Below are 18417 nucleotides of genomic sequence, written 5' to 3'. Positions count from 1 at the left end.
CCGGCTCCAGTGTTGGGATGACCTGGGGATCAAATCTGGACTCAGATACTTAGCACCACACCCAGAAATACCTGGCTGTGTAACCTTGAGCAAGTTACTTAACCCCGATTGCTTAAAAAATAAAATAAAATGATGCCCAAAATAAAACTCCTAGGAGTATCATAGCCAAATTCCAGAGTTCCCAAGTAAAGGAGAAAATATTATAAGCTGTCAGGAAGAAACAATTTGAGTATTGTGCAAACACAATCAGGATAACACAAGATCTAGCAGCTTCAATATTAAGGGATTGAAGGGCTTGGAATATGATATTCTGGAGCTCGAAGGAGCTAGGATTAAAACCAAGAATCACCTACCCAGCAAAACTGAGTATAATGCTTCAGGGGAAAGTATGGGCATTCAATGAAATAGAGATCTTTCAAGTATTCTTGATGAAAAAAACAGATCTGAACAGAAAATTTGACATTCAGATACAAGAAGCAAGAGAATCACAAGAAGGTAAACAGGAAAAAGAAATCATAAGGAACTTATTAAAGTTGAACTGTTTATATTCCTACATGGAAAAATGATAATTGTTATTCATGAGACTTTTCTTACTATGAGGATAGTTGAAAGGAATATATATGTGTGTGTGTGTATATATATATATATACATATGTATACATGCATATATATGTACCTATAGGAGCATGTGTGTATAGATACATATGTGAGTATGTGTATATGCATGTACATGTATACATAGAGGTCACAGGTTAGGAAGGGATGATATCTAAATAATAAAATGAAGAGGTGAGAGAGGAATATAATGGGAGAAGGAGAAAGGGAGAGATAGAATAGGGTAAATTATCTCATATAAAAGAGGCAAGAGAAAACTCTTACAATGGAGGGAAAAAGCAGGTGAAAGGGAATGGATCAACCTTACTGTCATTGAATTTGGCTTAAGGAGGGAATAACATACACACTCAGTTGGGTGTCTTGCCCTACAGGAAAGTAGGGGGGAAGGGGATAAGAGGGGGGTGATAGAAGGGAGGGCAGATTGGGGGAGAGGTTAGATAAAAGCAAACATTTTTGAAAAGGGACAGGGTCAAAGGAGAAAATAGAATAAGTGGGGGGCGGGATAGGAAGGAAGGAAACATAGTTGGTCTTTCCCAATATAATTGCTATGGAAACGTTTTGTGTCTATACATGTACAACCTGTATTGAATTGTTTGTCCTCCCAGTAGGGGTAGGTGAGGAGGGAAGAAGGGAAAGAATCTGGAAATCAAAGTTTTAAAAACAAATGTAAAAAATCGTTTTTTATGTGCAACTAGGAAATAACATATATGGGCACTGGGTATAGAAATTCATCTTACTCTACTAGAAAGTTAGGGGGGATGGGGAAGGATATAAGAGAGAGCAGATTAAGGAAGGGACATTCAGTAGGCTTGCTATCTTGGCTTGAGGGTGTAAGGGAAAGATGGGAAAAATGTGTAACTCAAAATCTTGTGGAAATGAATGTTGAAAACTAAAAACAAATAAAAGATTATTTTTAAAATAAAAAAATAAAAATTCCCCTTAAAATTGACAATTAGCTACTAAATAAGCTAGTTTATTTTTTATTATTATTTATTAAGCCTGTTCTGTTAGTTCAAGAGTTCTTAATCTTCATGTGTCATGGACCCCTCTCGCATTTGGCAGTCTGGTGAAACCTATGGACTCTTGAGAATATGTTGAAATGCATCAAATAAAACACAGTATTACAAAAGTAACCAATTATATTAAAATACTTAGTATTTTTAAAACAAGTTCATACACCCCAGGTTAAGAATCCCTATGTTAGAGGTTCCTACTTGCATGTTGTTTTACTTATCATTACCTACCTCTAATTAACATTTATCAATATGCCAGTGATTATTGTCTGTTCTCTATCCCATGAAGGTTGTATTGTTCCTTGTTTGCTGAGTTCTTTCAGTCGTGTCCGACTCTGTAACTCCATTTGAGTTTTTCTTCACAAAGATACTGGAGTGATTTGCCATTTCCTTCTCCAGCTCATTTTACAGATGAGGAAACTGAGGCAAATAGGGTGAAGTGACTTTTTCAAGGTTGCATACCTAGGGAGTGTCTGAGGTTAGATTTGAACTCATGAAGAGGAGTGTTCCAGACTCCAGGCCTGGCACTCTATCCTCTATACTACATCACTGCCAAAATCATGTTAGAGACTATCAGATCAATTCAGTAAGCATTTTTTTAGCACCTACTATGTGTAATTCCCTGTTGCAAGTGTAGAGTCAGATAAAAGGAAAAATAAGACAAAGCCTTTTTCTTCAATGGGTTAATAATTTGATGGACTGAAGTAACATGGAAGGATGTAGGACAAACAAAAGTAAAAAATATAATACAAAGTAAAATGCTAACGCAGTTAAAAGTAGGCAGATGGTCAATGTGGACAGAACCCTGGCCTGGAGTCAAGAAGCCTCATCTTCCTGAGTTCAAATTTGACTTCATCACTTACTAACTGTGTTACCCTGGGCAAGTCACTTAGCCCTGTTTGCCTCAGTTTCCTCATATGTCAAATGAGCTGGAAAAGGAAATAGCAAACCACTCCATTATCTTTGCCAAGAAAGCCCCAAATAGGGTCACAAACAGTTAGAAAAGATAGAACAACACCAATGTGCCAGGCACTGTGTTGAGCACTGGCGTGGCTCCCACCACAGAAAAGGCAAATACAGTCTCTGCCCTGAACTTTACTCACAGGTGACATATACAAATAAAGCAGATTTTTAAAACAAAAACAAAACAAAACTCAAGCAGATTGCTTTCATACTTTCTTTGAATTTCTTTGCTTAGTATCTTGAAGCAGCCTTCTTTTAGAACCTCTAATACATTAGGTATATTGGATATAGATTTCACACACCCCACCTTCCTTCCCCCAACAAAGGGCAGTTCATTAACTATCATGTAGAGCATATTAAGCGGACATAGATATCTTCTGGAAGAAACCGAAGTCTGATTCTGAATGAGTATGTTTCATGAAATGTGCAGGGAAGTTGTCTTCCTCCTTCTGCTGACTCTCCCCACCCCCTGGCCTATCCCCATACAAAATGAACCGTTATTGTAATGTTCACTGTAATTTCCCAGAAGACTTGGTGACAAACTCTCCCTCTCTGTTCTCTCCCTCTCTCCCCCTCGCTTTTGGTTAGCTTCCAATATAGAATACTTGAATTAAATTTGTCCCCACTAGACTTACCCTTTAACTGTACCCTTCTGTCTTCCTAGTATCTGTATTGCCAAGAACCTCTAAATGATTACATTATATTTCAGAGCATGGCTACTATTGCCTACTTTTTTTCCTGTAGTTACATGTCTTTCTAGTCTTGATTAGATTCATGTAGAGTACAATGCGAAAATTACAAGTTTTCTATTTGCAAGTATTATTATGGGATATTCTATCGTGTTGTATATCATAGGAAAATAAACATTTACAATCCTTTTCTGTGTGCCTTTTATTACATTCTGCCATGTCAGTCATGACTTCATATCCAAGATATAAGCATCCAAGTTTATAATTTAATAGCCCTTCAGATCTTTTTTCTACCACAATTATTTCTGGTCAGCTGCTTTTTAAATTACATTTCAACTGTTTTATATCCCTGACCATCTATGTACAATAGGGAACAGTTTATTTCAGGAAGAAACTACCAAAAACAAAGGTGGAGGCCTTTAAAGCAAGGAGGCTATGTCTGCAAGCCAAGCAGTGTCATTATTTATCTGTTATGTTAGATCTGGCCTGGTCCAGAAAGGCAAGATGAAATATACTTCTGGAGACTCCTCCAGTGTACCTAGAAATCCATAAAGGGACCCCTGGGGATGCTACAGTGATTCTGGAATGCTCAGGTGATACTCAGAGGGCTGATTATAGGCAGCTGCTCCTGGAGCCTTCAGATGGTACTAATGACCCCTGCCTGAGCTCTCATGCATCCAGTCCTAGCCAGTCTCAGCCTACCCCTAGCCGGAACAGAGGGCTTTCTGGGAGTTGGGGAGTTTCAAAAGGATCTGGCACATGATCCTCCTGCCCTAGCCAGGCTACATACATAGCTGAGCCTTTCCTAGACCTGTGGCTGGCTGTCTGAGACCAACAGAGCCACTTGAGATTAATTGGAGTGAATGTATCCCAGCATTCCCAGAAACAGAGTCTAAGGCTTACCCACACCCAAATATCTGATGAGCTCTTCCCTAGCCTGGCAGAGAGAGATAGTCCAGTGCATTCCAGGCTGGGGCCATTTCTGCACCTGTGACCCAAGTGAGGCAGAAAGGCAGAATCCAGTTCAAGCAAGCCCTGAACTTAGTGGTGGGAACCCAGTACAGGATTAATCCATGAACCCAAGAGGAAAAAGAAAGGACTTTATGTGAAGCCTATAGGAGGAAGATCAAGGAGTCTGGCAACAAATGGGAGCCCCCAGACTGAAATCAGCCCTGGAACCCCTCTGGAGTCCCTTGAGGAGGGGGCTCAATTTGACTCAAGCTTGACATTCCTCCCCCACCAAAAAAAATCCCTTAGCAAACTAAGAAAATTTCTATCAAAAGGAAAATATAAGTTGGCTTGAGAGATGAGTAGGGGTAAGCCTGAAAGAGGATAATGAACCCAGAAGTCCAAGTAATGCTTCAATAAAAAACAATGTCCTGACCACAGGGTTTACAGATGTACCTGGAAGGAATGAAGCCATGGCTACAGAATGTAAAAGACTGGAAGGAAAAACTGGTGAAGAAAGTTGATACCATGGAACAGACAGTAGAAAATCTCTTTCAAGAACTGAATGCACTGAAAATTAGAATGGCTGTTTAGAAAACAGTGAATCAACAGTACAACATGAAATATAAAATGAAACAAAAAAAGGGAAAAAAGAAAATGTAAAAAAATATATCAAAAACAACAGAGCTGGAAAAAGACAAACTTAGAATTTTCCTGACAATCTAAAATTATAATCAGAAAAAAATCTGGATGCTGTATTTCAGAAACTATAAGTGAAAATTGGCCAGAACTCATAGAATCAGAGGGCAGAATGAAATGAGAAAGAATCCAACAGTCACTTCCAAAAGAAACCCCAAAATGAAAACTTACAGGAATATCATAAGCCAAAATCCAGAGCTTCCAGGTTAAGAAAAAATACTATGAGCAGCCAAAAAGGAGTTCAAATACCAAGTGTCCAAAACAAGGATTACACAGAATTAACCAGCTGCCAAAATAAAGATGAAAAGAGCTCAGATTATCATATTCCAAGAGTCAAAAAAAGATGTTTTAGAACCATGGAAAACCTATTAGCAAAACTAAGTCTAAGCCTGCTGGGGAAAAATGGATTTTTAATGGAATATAGGATTCCCAAGTATTCCTGGTGATGACCAGAAGGAAACAGACATTTAGAAATGGAAATGCAGGTGCCAAGAGAAATATTAGAAAGGTATGTGTATTTGTATAATTGAAAGGGAATGTTTGGGGATGGCTTGTTTACATGTTAATAGGGAAATGAAAAACAAATGTTTTATGAGAATCCTTATATCTTAAGGTCAGAGAAAAGTTTAAATGACAAAGGTCTCTAGGTGGTTAAGTTTTGTTTTGTCTTAAGAAGAGACAAGTAAGAGGGACAGGAGTCAATACTAGGAAAGAAAGATGAGACTATCATTATTGTATAATAGAGGTGTATATCATAAAGAATCTAGCTAGCTAACTAGCTATGATAGATAGATACATAGATAGATAGATATCCTGGGAGGAAGGGTGGTCCTATGAAGCTAACTCTCATGTGAAATAGATAAGTTAAGAAAATAGCAGAAAAATAAAAAAATAAAATAAACAACCCTCCATTCCCTCTCCCACCAGCCCTTGGTAAGGACATACATTAAATTCAAAAGGGAATGGGGGTGGTGGGACAGGGACAGAAAATAATCTAAGAGGGTAGGTAAGGGAATAGTCACAAGTGAAACACAAATAGAAGGATGTGAAGGCAGGATTAAAAGGAAAAGGAAGAGAGAAAAACTCTAGATGAGAGATGGAGTAAGGAGAATAGAAGAGCCATAATAAGAAAGGCTGCTTGATTTAGAAGATTACAGTTGTCAGGTCATTTCCCTCTATTCTTCCACCTTCTTTGTGAAGAGGGGCGTGGAAGTAAAGAATATACAAAGTAGGGGCAGCCAGGTGGCAAAGTGAATAAGAGCGCTGGCCCCAGAGTCAGGAGAATTGGGATCGGTTCTGGCCTCAGATACTTCACACCCACACCCACACAAAAAACTGGCTGTGTAACTTTGAGCAAGTTACTTAACCCCAATTGCTTAAGGAAAAAAAAAAAGAATATGCAAAGTGCAAGAGGACAGCCTGGAAAGAGATGTACAACAATCATAATTATGAATGACACTAGAGTGAACTCACCCATAAAGCACAAGAGGACAGCAGGAGGGGAAGGACATTGTTGGCAGCAGATGTCAAACAGTACTACAAAGCAAGAATCGGTAAAACGATTTCGCATTGATTTTAAAAAGAAACACATTAGGTACACAAGATTTAGATGCAAACAAAGTAGTGTGGTGTTCAGTAAACCCAAAGAAAACAATTAGTAGGCAAATAACACCATTTTACAACTTCTGGGAAAACTAGACATCAGTGTGGTAAAAAGTCTTAGACCTACACTTCATAGGATACACCAAGATAAGACTGGATGCTGTATTTCAGAAATTATAAATGAAACATGGACATATGACTTAGGTCTAAAAGGTCACATCATAAAGCTATAAGAGGAGCAAGGAAGAACTCCTTTCAATCTATGGAAAGGTGGGGGTAGGGGTGGGGATTCATCACTAAAGGAATGATAAAGGATCCCACCAGATAAAAGGGACAATTTTGATTAAATAAAATTTTACAAGCTATTGCAAGCTCGTCTATCATAGTAAAAAATTAGTAAAAATTAGAAAGGAAATAGGTAACTAGAAAAAAAATCTTCGCTACGAGTTTTTATGATCAAGGTCACATTTCTAAAATGTATAAGGAACAGATTCAAGTATATAAGATTAAAGGCTATTTTTCAATTTGAGAACTATGAAGAATGAAATGATAACACACAAGTCCAAAAGAATGAAGATGGAAAATGACATTTGACCTGTGGACAGAAAGAGGATAAACTTTTTTCCCCCAGTGTTTCTAGTTCAGTATTTGTTTATTTGTTTGTTTATATTTTAGTTTACATCATTCATTTCCACAAGATTTTGAATTACAGATTTTCTACCCATTTTACCCCTACCCACCACCCCAAAACAGTGATCCCAATGAATATTGCCTCTAGGATGAGAAGTGGCTGAGGTGTGGCGGGTGTCCAGCCACTGCCACTTGGCTGCTTCAGAGCTCCTGGGCTGCATATTGTATGGGGACCAAGCCACCAGTCTGGGGGTAATTGCTCTTGCTTTAACCTACTTGGATCTGGATAGCTGTCTGGGGTGGAGGTCCTGGGTTGCATGACCAGTGTGCAAGAGCATGTGGAGGCTTCAGAGGGGGCAGCCAACTAAAAGCTCCAGCAGCTGAAAAAACCCCAGCAAATTGGGACAAACCCCCCCCCCCCCTCTGGTAGCAGAGTTCTATTGTGGCAAAAAGCTCAAAAGTTAAGTAATTGAATGGCAACATGAGCAGCAAGGGAAGCAAGGCAAGCACAGTGGTCCAACTTAGGATTCCTTTTTTGGGGGGACAAAAAGGATCATATCATGGAACAGGAAGAAGACAGCGAAGTCAGAACTCCTGCAACAAAAGCTTCCAAGAAAAAAATATGATCTGGTTACAGGCCATAGAGGAACTTAAAAAGGATTTTGAAAACGAAATAAGAGAAGTGGAGGAAAAAAATGGGAAGAGAAATGAGAGTGATGAGAGAAAATTATTGAATGAGAGTCAACAACCTGACTGAATTAAGTAATACCTTAAAAAATAGACTAACTCAAATGGCAAAAGAGGCTCAAAAAGCCAATGAGGAGAAGAATGCCTTAAAAAGCTGAATTTGCTAGATGGAAAAAGAATCTGAAAAGCTCACTGAAAAGAATCATTCCTTCAGAATTAGATTGGAGCAAATGGAAGCTAGTGACTATATGAGAAATCAAAATACTATTAACAGATCCAAACAAATGAAAAAATAGATTCTCCATTCTCATCTCCCATATCCTATCTGTTGCCAGGTCCTGTCATTTCCAGCTTTGCAATATCTCTTGTTTATGCCCCCTTTTCTCCTCTGATGCTACCATCACCTCGGTATAGACTTTTATTGCCTTCTGCTTCGACTACTGCAATTCTCTACTGATTGGTTTTCTGTCTCTCTGTCTGTCTACCTGTCTCCCTTTCTCTACCCCCCTCTCCCTTTCCATCCTTCCATCTTTCTCTTCTCTCTCCCTCTCTTTCTCTCCTCCCTTCTCTCCTTTCTCCCTTTCTTTCTTTCTCTCCATTCAGTAAACCCCAGCGAACCCCAGGGAACCTATTAGATTCAAAATCAAATTTAAAATCTTCTGCTTGGTTTTTAAAGCCCATCACAACCTGACCCCTTCTTATCTTTCTGGTTCTTTTACACCTTACTCCCCTTCCTGTATGCCATATTTCAGTGACACTGACCTTCTTGCTGTTGCTCTCACAAAACATTCCCATCACCTGTTCCAATGCATTTTCCCTGTCTGTCCTAAAAATCCTGAAATGTTCTCCCTCCTAGTTTCCTCTTCCTAGCTTCTTTAAATTCTCACCTGAAATTGCACTTTCTGCAAGAAGCCATTGCTGGTACCCTTAATTTTTGTGCCTTCCCTCTGAGATTTTTTCCAATGAATTTATCTGCATAATATCTTGTTCTTCTACAATTCTTAGTGTGTATGTTTTCTCCTCTATTAGGTTTTGAGTTCCTTAAGGGCATGAATTGTCTTTTTGTCTTTCTTTGTATCTTTACCTCTTAGCACAGTGCCTGGGAAATAGCAGGTGTTTAGTAAATGCTTATTGAATGAATGAATAAATGAATGAATACTAATGAAACAACAAAAACACAGTTAGGGATGCAACGTATTATCATTTGACTTGATCCTCACAGCCATCCTATGCCATCCCCACTTTGCTGGCTTGAGTAAGTTAAGCAATATGACTAAGGATACATGCCTAGCAAACAAACAGAGCCAAGATTCAGATTCATTTCTTCTTACTACAATTTGCTTGCTTTCCACTATACCATGTTGCCTCTGTATATTTTATAGCTGTTAGTAAAAAACATAGACTGCTAGGACATTCTTTTTTTTTTAAGCAATTGGGATTAAGTAACTTGCTCAAGGTTACACGGCCACTTATTTCTGGGTGTGGTGCTGAGTGTCTGAGCCCGGGATTCGATCTCCAGGTCATCCAGACACTGGAGCCGGTGCTAGGACATTCTTTTTAATGGAGCTAATCTAAATTCATATTAGCATTGAGGCAAGTACATATGCATCATGATTTGCTCCTTCAAATGATTTTCCTTTTGAATTTTCAATTGTACTGTTATTTTTATATAAACTAAATTTTCAAATACAGCCTTCCTCTTTCCCAGCTCAGCAAACCATCTCTTGTACTGAAGAAAAAAAAGATGAAGAGAAAAATCAGTACAGCAAAACTAATCAACATATCTACTAAATCTAATAGTATATGCAATGTTCCACATCCATAGTCCCCCACTCCTAAAAAGAAGGCACATAGATTTCTCATCTCTTTCCTTGGACTAAACCTCATCATTACTATTACACATCATTATTTCATTTTTAAAGGTCTGAGCCAAGTTTTTTTTTAAGTTAATTTCCTTTCAATTCACGGAACAAAACAAGCATTTCCTTAACACAGCATAATAAAAAACAAGATGTTTGCACATGAAACTGCAAGTCTAACACATGCTATTCCCTCTAAATATACAACAAAGTTATATAAATTTATTTTTTCTTACTTCCTCTGTGTGTTTACACACAATACACATGTTACATACATATGCTTATGTATTTTCCTGTTGCTGCCAACTTAATCTGCATGAAATCATATAAGTTTCCCCATGCTTCTCTAAATTTTTAATATCTGTTATTTTTATTATGCTTTAGGAATAACATGTCCAGTTTGGCTAGATTGTAGAATTCCAGAAGCTGTGTAAGACTGGAAAGCCAAGTATTTCCCCTCCTACTGTCTTCCTATCCACCCTCATGGGTGGGTGCACATAGCCTGGAAACTGTCATCACCATCATGAGTGAGGGGAACTGGCATGTTTGCTCTTTGTGCCATCTGCATCACTTCTTTCCATTAAAACAGACAATAGGGAGTTGACTATACGTTTAAAGTTAAAGGTTGCAAAATAATGGTGAATGACAGGATTGAATAGAATCAGGATAATTACATTTGCTTTGGACAAATAGCTGTTGAGTTTTATGGCATCATTTCTTACATTGGTATTTGTAGCTATGTATAGGTTTGTTCCCAATTGTGAGAATACCTTCTGGCTCAGTAGCCTAGAAAATACAAACTGTAAATGTTGACCCATGAGAACTTCTGCAAGTAATCAGAAAAAAAACGAGGTCAAGGGAAGAATCAATAATATTTATTTGAAAATATCTAAATTGGAGGATATAATATCATCAACTGACATACTATATAAAACATCATATAGAAAGGGAGGAGAGAGAGGGAGACAGAGAGAAGAAGGATAGGGGAGGAAAGAGGATCAAGAGAAGGGGGAAGGGCAGGGTAAGACATTGATAAAGGAGGAGGGAAGGAGAGAGAGAAAAGCTGGAAGAATGCTTTCAACTCCTCCCTCCAACACATCTCCTCTCCTCCCCTTCCTTTCCTTCTTCTCCCTTTCCCTCCTCTCTCCTTCTCTTCTCTCCCTTCCCCTCCCCTTTGTATCCCTAACACTTGGCACATTTCTGTCACAGAATAATGACTCAATAAATGTTTCTGTTTATTTATCTGCCTTTCTATGTATTTTTTCTATTTTTTTAAATAGCCCCCAAAATCTTCAAATCTCTTTCATCTTTACAACAGTCACTGTGTGAGAGGAGCGATTATTAGCAGACACCTCACTGGATAAAATGTTGGACTTGAAGTCAGAAAGATGTGAGTTCAAATACAGCCTCAGACATTTAATAGCTGTGACCCCCTTGAGCAAGTCACTAAACTGTTCTTAGCCTCAGTTTCCTCATCTGTAAATGGGGGTTATAATTACATCTACCTTCAAGGGTTATTGTGAGGATCAAATTAAGTAACATAACTACTTTGCAAACCTCAAATGACCATATAAATGCCAGCTATTATTATTACTTTTAAAATTATTATGCATGATATTAGATATGATTGTCTTTGTTGTTGCTACCTATAAGGTAAGGAAAAGGAGGCAAAAAAAGTGATTCATGGGAACTGGAGGAACTATTTTTTATTACTTCTTTAAAGAAAAAAAATCCTACAAAATAAAATCATACTTTGTTTCCAATTAATTTATTAAAGTGACAATTTCCTGGGTGTTTAAGAACTGAATATTTATCACCCGAGACTTTATCTGTTAATTGCAAAATTCAGTGATGTTTTTCAATTACCCTAGTGACACATATTTTATTCTTTGAGATATAACCCACAAAAGGAAACAATGCCTATAAGATGCATATCTAAATGTTAATAGGATTCAATGATTAACAGATGGGAATTTTTTTCCCCAGAATTCCTGATTATGTGTGAGCACCTGAGTAATTAATTTATAGACTGGTGGCAAATTTCATTTCACATTTCAAAGTGCAGTTTGACTACTTTAAATGTATCTCACATAATCTTGTACTTTTGAATGTGTCTCATTGAGAGATTTCACAAGGACATATAATGGCTACGATGGAATGTCGATTTATTTTCTCCACCATTGACTCAAAAGAAGAAAAAAAATCCGGTAGGCTGTAGTCTCAAAAATAAACAACAGAACTCCAACAAGGTCAAGAATTCAACTAACATGTATTAGGCATCTAACAAGTCTATCTGGACATGAGGAATAAACAAGCTGAATTCCAGATCCTTTATGATGGACTGTTTTCTGGAAGGATACTTAATGAGAATTGTTAAATTTGTGTTCCTATTCATGAAGACTCCTTGCTTTTATTTTCATACCAGTAGGGTTCTGATACTGTATTTGCTTTATTTGTATTGCTGATGTTTTATAAAATCTAAAAACATTTATGACAAATGAGAGGACAAGAGCATTATTCAAGGAAATCGAAAATTACTCTAAAGTATCTTAGTAATTCTTCATTTCCTTGAACAATTCTCTATTTCTCTCATTTGTCATCTACAGTTTCAGTTTATGGTAAGGCATTTGAAAGCAATAATTGAGTCATCCAATTCTCTATCATTTCGATTTTAGGATGAGGCCATATGAGCATACACAAGAATTATGATTCAGAACTAAAGAGGGTTTGAAGGTTTGCAAAGCACTTTCTTTGTAAGGTAAATAGGTCAAGCATTATTATTATTACTCCTGTTTTATATGTGGGAAAACTGAGGCTTAGATAACCTATGTATCTTACCCATGCTGACACAGTGTCTGAGGCAAGATTGAACTCAGATCAATCCAACTTAATTCAATCAACATTTATTAATCACCTCCTGTGAGCAATATACTGTTTTGGATCCCCAAATAGGGAGTAGGCCTTGCTCCTAAGGCAGTCTAGGGGTGGAGAATATAACATGTGTGTGTGTGTGTGTGTGTGTGTGTGTGTGTGTGTAGGAAGGAAGCCTTTGTACAATGGAAATACCACTGACTCTGGAGACAGAGTACTTGTCTTTTAAGTTTGCTTCTGATACTTAGTCAACACTCCTTTATTAAGTCCAGCTATGTGCCAATACCTTAATTGGGCCCTTTGCTAAGACTAGGGGTACAAAGCAAGATCAAATCCTTGCTATCAAGGAACTTAATAGGCTAATGGGAATACTAACTAGGTGACCTTAGGCAAGTAACTTAAAATCGTAGACCCAGAGCTAGAAGGGGTGTTAAAGGCCTCTAGCCACTTCATTTCATAGATGAGGAAATTCAAGCCCATGCATGTTAAGTGACTTGTCCCAAGTTTCACAAATATTAAATGTCTTCTCCCGAGATTTAGTTTGCGCTTTGAAACTTTTATTAAAAAAAAAAAAATGTGTTTAGGGGCGGCTAGGTGGCACAGTGAGTAAAAACGCTGGCCCTGGAGTTGGGAGGACCCGAGTTCGGTTCCGACCTGAGACACTTAACACCCACACAAAAATACTAGCCGTGTAACCTTGGGCAAGTTACTTAACCCCAATTGCCCTCCAAAAGGTAAAAAAAAAAAATGTGCTTTATGCAGTGCTTGGCATGTAGTAGACACTTAACAACAGTTGTTGTTCATCCTTCGTTTTCTAAGAGGTTCACAAGGTGATGGCTTGAGTTGCTTGTGAACTGGATTTAAGTGAGCCCTCCAGAGTAATTTAAGTCCAGTGGCAGGATAAAAGTCATGGCAACTAGTGATGGCCCAGGATGTAGTGTCTGACCTGGTTCCAAGAAGCTGTGGCAGCAGCCATACTTTGACAGCTGGCCTAAAATAACTGATAGGCCTCAAATTCATTGGTGAGTTAGGGGTATGTCTACACCAAGCATGTACAGACTCCTCCCAGGGGAATGGTTGGATGAGAACAATTTGTTCCAGTGGCCATTGTCCTGTGAAGTTTGGATTCAGTCAAAAGGCCACAATTGAGGACCTAGAGGAGCCCATGTGTCCTTGAGGCAACAGGTTCCCCAAACCTGGCTTAGAGCTTGGTCAGGCATAATAATTTTATCGATTGATTAGATGACCTGGAAAAATATATGAACATGAAGAAATACAGCATCTAGGAAACAGAAAGTATTATAAGACTATTACTGTGTGCTGTGTTGAGAACTAATTAAAGTTTGGCAATTCGGGACATTTGCATGTAGCTGTTTTAAGAGTCATGAGGATAAAACTCAAAAAATTAAAAAATAAACATTTAGACATTAAAGAATGATAAGATAAGGACTGCTGAATTCATAGGGGAAATTTGGTGAATTATCTCATCAATGACAGGTGAATTACTGAGTACTAGTAGGAGGCTCTGATTTAATTAATTGAAAACAGAATTCTTATCTTTCTCCTCAAATCCTAACCTCTGCTCTTCCTCACATTCCACTTATTGTTGAGAGTATCACCATCCTTCCAATGTCGCAACTATTCTCTACTCATTCTCATTCCCCCTGTCCTTCCGTTGATTTTTACCTCCGTAGCATCTTTTGTATACATGCCCCTTCTCTCTTCTGACACTGCCTCCTGGTACTAGCCTTTATAATCCTGTGCCTAGACTATTGCAATAGCCTGCTTGCAGGCATCCCTGCCTCAAATCTCTCCCCACTCCATCCATCCTCCAATCAACTGCCAAAATGTTATTCTTAAAGGACAGTTCTGACCATGATACCTCCATAAGCAATAAATTCTAGTGACTCTAGGATCAAATATAATATTCTCTTTGGCATTTGAAGCTTTTCATAACCTAACATCCTCCTACCTTTCCAGTCTTATAGCTTACACCTAATCAGGTACCCAGTGATTCAGTGACGCTGACCTCCTGGCCATTCCTTGCACAAGACACTCCATTTCCTGACTCCAGACATTTTCACTGTATGTCCCCCTTGCCTAGATTTCTCTCCTCCCTCATCTCCATTTCCTGTCTCCCTTGGTTTCCTTCAAGTCCTGACTGAAATCCCACCTTCTAAAAGTAAGCATTTCTAGCTTTCCCTTAATTCTAATGCCTGTGGATTATTTCCAGTTTATACTGCCTGTGGCTGTTTGCATGTTGTCTTCCCTCTTAGAGTATGGGCTCCTTGAAGGTAGGAACTATTTTTAGATCATCTTTAGGTCATTTTTGTACCTCTAGCCCTTAGCATTGTTCCTGGCACACAAAATGGTTCTTAATAAATGTTTATTAACTGACTGGCTAAAAATAAAAATGGTGAAAAGACCTGACAGGACTGGAAGACTCAGCAAAATGTCAAAAATCAGTTCTGTAAGAGCTATTTAAAGACACCAGCTAATTAGAGTAGTCAGCAGACAAAGAGGCTTTAACTGGTAGTTCCTGATTGGCTGAAATCCAGCATTTAGAACAGTACCTAGCACATGGTAAATGATAAACGCTAGTTGACTTGACTTGTTGACTGGATAAAGACTTTAGAGCAGTGGAAGAGTGCTTTGCTTCCAGTTATCACTTTCAGAATCACTTTCAAACCATTGGAGTTTGTGTGAGGTGAGGCCTTTCAAAAGTGTCTGTTGATCCTTGCTGCCTCTCTGGTTTGAGAGGGAAAAATGGAAAGGAGAAAGATAGGTTTTGTAACCACTTTACTTGTGTTGTGTTGTTGTGTGTGGTTTGTCCTTCATTCTCGAAGACCATGACATCAGGAAGAAGATGCTATGACTTGCTAGTGAATTGGATTTAAGTGGGGGTGGGGGGTGGGGGCTGTGCAAGGTCACCAGCCTCACTTTTTCCTCTGGAGTCATCTGGGTCCAGTGGCCAGATAGAGATCAGGAAAACTGGAGATGACCCACTTTGCTATTATCAGATACTGAGATCTAATTGGACTATATAGAACCTTGATAAGTGAATAGTTATTGTACTGGCCAAAGAGAGTCAGCTTGATGAATTTTGCAGTTCTCTGGTTTAAAGGGAATTGCCAGCCAGTTCAATAGAGTAATACTTTTCCAATGCCCTTTTTTAAGTTTGAAAGAGCTTGTGAATGCTTCTTTGTTTTGAGAATAGAAGAAATGAAGCTTTGGCCAGCTGGAGTGCAGTAAGAGCTATTAGACAAGCAGGTACAGAGAATCTCTTTTATGTTATGCCAAAGTTCTTGAATAAACCAGTAGTATCGAAGCCTGCAGTCAGGAGTAGTTACTCCAAGCACATGGACTTTTCTCCCACATTGGAAGAAAAATCTCTGCCAGGTTTCTATAAGTGTGTGCTTTTTCTCCCCAACAAACATCAAGTGCACTGGTGGGAAAGCATGTCCCAGGTTTATGTGTGAATTATAATGTATTTATTATTCCTGCATTTTCTTTAATATATAATCACTTGTGGTGTTGTTATGATTTCTTTTGCCTTATTGTTAAACAAATAGCTATATTTAAGATCTAAAAGTGTCATTATTGTGAGGGACTGTATTGTGCAAATGGAGACTCACTGGTGGGAGTTCAATAGCTAAAGTAGTGAATAGGGGAGTATATGCTTCCATCAAAGAGGTTGCCCTTAGATTCCTGAGAAAATGTGAACACATGCTGGTGGTCCTTTTGTTGGAACCTAGTCCTGCCAACGTGAGCTCTAATCTACTTAGCCATTTCACCTGTATTAATCCAATTTACTTTCCCTATAACCTCTGTCCATTGTTACTAGTTCTGCCTTCTGCCTTTTGGTGATGACTCTTAAAACACTTCAGGAGGATTATCGTGACTCCATAACTCCTCATGCTAAACAAATTCATTTCTTTCAAGGCATCCTTGTATATGGCATGATTTTGAATTCTGTTACCACTCTTGTCACTTTTCTTTGGCTATAGCATCATTAAAGGATCACACATTTAGAAATTAAAGGAACTGGGGTGGCTAGGTGGCACAGTGAATGGAGCACTGGCCCTGGAATCAAGATGACCTGAGTTCAAATCTGAACTCAGATGCTTAACACATGTGACCTCGGGCAAGTCACTTAACCCCAATTGCCCTCTAAAAAGCAAAAAAAAAAAAAAAGGAAAGAAATGAAAGGAACCTTTGGAATAAGGTCCAACCTCCCCTTTATTTCTTTACTTTTACAAATGAGAAAACTGAATCACAGGATACTTATAAAAAACGGTGAACAGTGACTGGATGCAAGCATAGCATCAGGAGGTATGTCCTTAAAAGATGAAGACACCTGCAGAGAGCACATATTCCTGGTGGTAACCCATGCAGGATGGGTGGAGCACCTGCCCACAGAGCCTGAGAAGACTGAGAGGGGCTTTTTGCCTATTAAAAGGAGGAAGAGGACGCTCACATAGTTACCAAATTTGTGAGCTGGACATAGCTTCAGCAGACGCAGTGGTCAGGAATTGCAGCAGACTTTAGAAGACTCTGGAACTAGTAAATTGAATGACTGAACTTGAGAGATGAGTGTAGATCTCCAGACTGGCTACAGAGATAATGCTGAGAAGAGATAGAGAATAAGGCTAGGTAAGGTAGTAGATACAAATGTTATACTAGAAATATTGTGAACAACTCTGTTCAGTATTTTGGCTGAATTACTGCCAAGGCTGGGCATGATGGCATACATCTGTAACCCCAGCTGCCAGAAATACTGAGACTGGCAGACATCTTGAACTCCAGAGTTCTGAATTATAGTCTGAAATACAGATTGAGCATCTGCACTGAGTTAGCCATTGATATGGTGAGCCCTCAGGAATGACGAAGAGGCCACTAGATTACCTAAGGAGGGATGAATTAGCCTAGGTTAGAAATGGTTCAGGTTAAAGCTCTCATACTGATAGTAATGAGACTGGGATACAGGTATTCTCTGTAACTTCCAGTCTGGGCAAGATAAGGAGACTTGTCCTTAAAAAACAAGTAATTAGTTAAAAAAGAAAAAAAAATAAAAATAGAATGAAATCTGGGTGTGGTATGTTTGTGGTCTTTCCTTAATGTACCTCCTTCCCTCACACACATACACAAAAGAATGTTAGGTTGTGTTGACTTGTTGCATTCTTTATTTTAATCTACTTCCTCTAAAATTTCTTAGTTGTTGGTCAGAATTGGTATAGCCCAGGGCTTCTTGAGCATGCTGCTTTTTCCTTCATGAGATTAATTCCCATCTTGAATCATTCCTGATATTAGGAGACTTTATCCTTTCCACCAGTGTAACAGAGGGGCAGGGGACAGGCTTACAACATCAATATGTTTCCTTTCAGACAAAGGAATCTTCCAAAAAGTAAAATTTTCCAACAGAACACAATTAATCCAGTCTACTCCAATAGTTCATTCATTCCATTCTACAAGTATATTCTGTATGTCTACTGTGTACCAAGCACTGTATTATGTGGGATTTAATTTTAAAAAATAACACCCTGCCTTCTAGGGAGCTTTTAAGATTGGGATGAAATAGGGATAATCTGACAAGCCAGACTGAAATGGAATCACCCCATGGGTAAACACCAATTTGGCCTGGTGCCAATCACAATCTATTTAGTCAAATCTAACTCAGTTTTAAGAATTAAGCTAAAATCTGCCTTTGGCTTCATTTGTGGCTCCAGTAAAGCAAATGCACAAAGCTAATTATTTTAAAAACAATTGAAAATATCATCTGTCCCATATTCACTAAGACTGCCTCAATTATATTGACCTCGATATGAAAAGGAGGATTATGCC

Source organism: Petaurus breviceps, unplaced genomic scaffold, assembly GCF_028583685.1.
Source record: "Petaurus breviceps papuanus isolate PSGF00001 unplaced genomic scaffold, PetGlider_PUasm1.0 221, whole genome shotgun sequence".
Classification (NCBI taxonomy): Eukaryota; Metazoa; Chordata; class Mammalia; order Diprotodontia; family Petauridae; genus Petaurus; species Petaurus breviceps.
Note: the sequence above shows the minus strand (reverse complement) of the source record.